Source organism: Petaurus breviceps, unplaced genomic scaffold (assembly GCF_028583685.1).
Source record: "Petaurus breviceps papuanus isolate PSGF00001 unplaced genomic scaffold, PetGlider_PUasm1.0 38, whole genome shotgun sequence".
NCBI classification, from domain to species: domain Eukaryota; kingdom Metazoa; phylum Chordata; class Mammalia; order Diprotodontia; family Petauridae; genus Petaurus; species Petaurus breviceps.
Window position 1 is genome coordinate 56,768,628 of NW_027186304.1, and position 4,979 is coordinate 56,773,606.

The following is a 4,979-nucleotide window of genomic DNA, read 5'->3' on the forward strand; positions in this document are numbered from 1 at the left end:
GAGGAAAGATTTGAATTCGGATCTTCATAGCTCTAGATTCACTGTTATTTTCATTATGCCATGTAGCTTCCTCAAACACCTTCATATTAAAAATAAAACAAAACAACAACAAAAAACAAAAACAAAAAATGGGGTATCAATGTCATGGAAGGTCTTTTTAGTCTCATTCCTCTTGTATGATTGACTAACTTCCCATTTATGTCACATCTTTGTACAGTGATTTGCATCACTTCTCATGTATAACTCATAGATTCTTATACATAATTGTCCTAAAATATCTATGTTCTTGTGTTCCTTTAATACTTTGTTTTCTGGTTGTTGTTCAATTATGTGTGACTCCATGTGATCTTATTTGGGGTTTTCTTGGCAAAGATGCTGGAGTGGTTTTTCATTTCCTTCTCTAAAACATTTTACAGATGAGGAAACTGGGCCACATAGGTTATATGAATTGCCCAGGATCAGCAATTGTGAGGCTGGATTTGAACTCAGTTTTTCATGACTCTAGGACAAATGATCTATCCACTGTGCCACTTAGCTACCCTCCTTTAACACTAGATGAGGCAATAATTTTATGTGATTTATTTGCAAGGCAATAGAATAATTTAATGAAAATATATTTGGTAGTCCAGAGGGAAGCTTCAAATATTAATAAGTTGGAAGAATGTTTATATAAGAATTTATTACATGCACTGCACGTTAGTTTACAAATGTTCTCAGCTGCTTTGCAAGCTTTCCTTGGGGTTAAACAATTAATTAAAGCCTACCACAGTTCCATTAAATCTCCTGATGAACAGGAAAATAAGCATTACCTCATTAAAGTTGCTGGGAAGGTATTTAACTTAAGTAGAAATTATAAATTTATTTTGTCAAGAAATTAAGTTAAAAGGGTTTTTATTTCTCCATATTTGGCTCCAAAAGAATACAAATAAGAACTATTTGTAAACACAGGGTAAAATAATATGTGGAAGCTACATTCAGAAAGGCTTCTTTAATTGCAGGGCAAAGATTTGATTGTAGAGAGATATTCTTACACAAGAATCATGAGAGGTGTTTTTAAGATCAGAAAGCTTTGGGAAGTAATCTATTTCAACCCTTTCCTGTGACAGAAGAAGAATGACTTGCCAGAAGTTCCACAGGTCTTAAATGGTAGAGCCACTGTAAACCCAGGCATTAATATATACCAGATCAGGAAGCTGTTCTGATTCAATGACTGGCAGAGGTATTTGGGGATCATATTGAATGTATTTTATCATCATTGGATCAAAAATCTGTGCTTGGTGCTGGTTGATATACTTTATCTCATCCTGAAAGATCAATGTCTGTCTCATAACTGGTTGCCAGAATAGTTGAATATCTTGGGCAACAATTACAGGAACATCTGAATTTTGCTGCTGAAGATCAAGGAATGTTAAAAAAAATGAAAATAAAAAATTACCTCAGATGTAACAGGACCATATACAGAAATGGCAGGGTCTCTAGAAACCACAAAATTCAACAACTTTATTTTATATATCAAAGGTTCAGGAAAGTTAAGGGGATTGCCCAAAATCTCATAGGTAATGTCTCAGGTCTTCTGACTTCAAATCCAATCTTCTCAGGCATTCTAAAGATTAGTCTCCTGTATGCTATTTTTAGTTACATTTCATGAACCCTTAGAAATTTGACTCCTTTACTCTGAAAAGCCACAAGAAAGAATTGTTTACCCTGAATTCTGTGCCTAATATAGAAATAAGAAGCAATATACAGATGGCCATTAAGGACATCCTATAGGACACATGAACACATTCATGTGTATGTACATGTATTAGATCTGTTTGACATTATAATTAAAGCTTATGAGCTCCCTCTCAGAATAAACTTTTAAATGACTACAAGTATAAAGAAATCATATTAGTTGAAATTCAATCATGGAAATATAGTTTTTCCATAAAAACTTCATAGATGCCAGGTTAGGAAGCATTAAGAATACAGGCAAAAACATGAAGTTTAGAAAGACATTCTTTGGGCAGAGTCAATATGGCCTAGTAGAAACACGACCTCCCCATGGCTCTGGCTTCCACATTCTCCAGTCCATGTAAAAAGGGGACTCTGAACAAACTTTGGAGCAACACAAGCCATGAAACGACACAGAGAACAACCTTTGGGGCTGCAGAACTCACAAAATGACACAGAGAAGCTAACCTCCCACTGAGGACAGCCTGGCAGGCCAGCAGAAATTGTCCAGCGGAGTGCTCTAAGCCGAGCCCAGGCCCACACAGAGGCTTTGGTGGGCCTGACCAGCCGCTAGCCGGAGGGACTCCAGATCAGCAGCAGCTATGGCCATTTCCAGATTTATCAAAACATAGATTTGAAGGACAAAGTGAGAGGTCAGTGCAGTCTGGACTTTGGGATCAATAAGTGGGAATGCATGGTTTTTACCCCTGGGGCGAGAAGCTGCTGAGATGCCAGCACAGCCAGCCAGTGCCACGTGGCAGCTTCAGCTCCTGGCCTGCAGAGTATAGGGGAACCAAGCACCAATCTGAGGGGTTATCACTCTTGTTTTAAACAGCTTGCATCTGGATTGAAGTCTAGGGTGGAGGTCCTGGGGTGTGTGTCCAGCTTGGCAGATAGTGTGGAGGCCTCAGAGAGGGCACCCAATCTACTACCTCTGGCGGTTGAGAAAACACCAGCATTTGGGAGGAAAGCTCCCCTGTCTGGTGGCAGAGTCCTATTGTGGCAAAAAGCCCAAAGGTCAGGTGACTGAGAGTCGACATGACCAGGCAAAGCAAAAAGAGCAGACAGAAGATTCCAATATTAGACTCCTATTTTGGGGACAAAAAGGAGCAAAGATAGAACAGGAGGAAAACAGAGAAGTCAGAACTCCTGCCCCAAAAGCTTCAAAGGAAAATACGAGATGGTTACAGGCCATAGAGGACCTTAAAAAGCAGATAAGAGAAATGGAGGAAAAATTGGGAAGAGAAATGATAACAATGCAAGAAAATTACTAAATGAGAGTCAACAGCATGACTGAGGAAAACAACACCTTAAAAAATAGAGTAACACAAATGGCAAAAGAAGCTCAAAAAGGCAATGAGGAGAATGCCTTAAAAAGTAGAATTTGCCAGATGGAAAAAGAATCTCAAAAGCTCAATGAGGAGAATAATTGCTTCATAATTAGATTGGAGCAAATAGAAGCTAATGACTTTATGAAAAATCAAGATGCTGTTAAACAGATCCAAACAAATGAAAGAATAGAAGGCAATGTGAAATATCTCATGGGAAAAACCACTGACCTGGAAAACAGATCCAGGTGAGAGAATTTAAAAATTACTGGACTACCTAAAAGCCAAGATCAAAGAAAGAACCTAGAAATCGTCATTCAGTAAGTTCTCAAAGATAACTGCTTTGATGTTTGAGAACCAGAGGGCAAAATAGAGGTTGAAAGAATCCACCCATCACCTCCTGAAAAATATCCCAAAAGGAAAACTCCCAGGAATATTATAGCCAAGTTCCATAATTCCTAGATTAAGGAGAATATTACAAGCAGCCAGGAAGAAACAATTTGAATACTGTGTAATCACAATCAGGATAACCCAGGATCTGGCAGCTTCTACACTGAGGGATTGAAGGACTTAGAATATGGTATTCCGGAGGTCAAAGGAGCTGGGATTAAACCAAGGGTCACATACCCAGCAAAACAGAGTATCATGTTTCAGGGGAAAATATGGTCATTCAGTGGAATAGAGGATTTTCAAACATTCTTTCTGTAAAAAACAGAGTTGAATAGAAAATTTCACATTCAGATACAAGAAGCAAGTGAAGCATGAGAAGGTAAACAGGGAAAAGAAATCATAAGGAACTTATCAGACTTGAACTACTAATATTCCTACGTGGAAAAAAAATAATTGTAACTGATGAAACTTTTCTCAGTACTTGAAGGGAATGGAAACATATATATAAGGGTATATGGGCATATGAATACATATGTGAATGTGTGCATATATGTTTACAGGTATACATAGATAGAGGGCACAGGACCAATTTAACAGGAAGCGATGATATTTAAAATGTGAAATTAAGAGGTGAGAGAGGAATATAATGAGAGGAGATGGGGAGAGATAGAATGGGGTAACCTATCTCATATAGAAGAGGCAAGGGAAAATGATTACAATGGAGGGGAAGAATAGGAAGGCAAAAGGTAAAGGGTCAACCTTATTCCCATTGAATTTGGCTTGAGGAGGGAATAAAATACACACCGAACAGGGTATCTCACCCTACTGGAGAGTAGGGGGGAAGTGGATGAGAGGGGGGATGATGCAAGAGAGGGCAGTTGGAAGAACCCACTTTTGAAAAGGGACAGGATCAAAGTAGAGAATAGAACAAGTGGGAGGTGGGATAGGAGGGAGGGAAATAGTCAGTCTTTTACAATATATCTACTATGTTATTGGTTTGAGTAGCCACACATGTATAACCTATAATGAACTGCTCATCTTCCCAGTAAGGGTGGGTGACAAGGGAGGAAGGGAATGAATCTGGAATTCAAAGTTTTAAAATCAAATATTCAAATATATATATATATATATATATATATGCACATACTATTATTAATACTATTTTACATGTAATTGGGAAATAAGATATACAGGCCCTGGAGAACAGAAATCCACTGGAAAAGTTGAAAGGGGTATGGGAGAAATATGGGAGAGAGCAGATTGGAGGAGGGGACAGATTGTGGGACTGCTATTTTGGGGCGGTGGGTAGGGGAAAAATGGGGAGAAAATTTGTAACAAAATCTGGCGGAAATGAATGATATAAATCAGAAGTTAATAAATCATTTAAAAATTAAAAAAGAAAGACATTCTTTGACTGGGTAAACCATTTTCACTGGTATACTAGATTGTTTTCACACACACACACACACACACACACATATATATATATATATATTGCATTAGGTAGATAGATGCAAGATCTCTAAATGACAAATGTTAATGATTTCT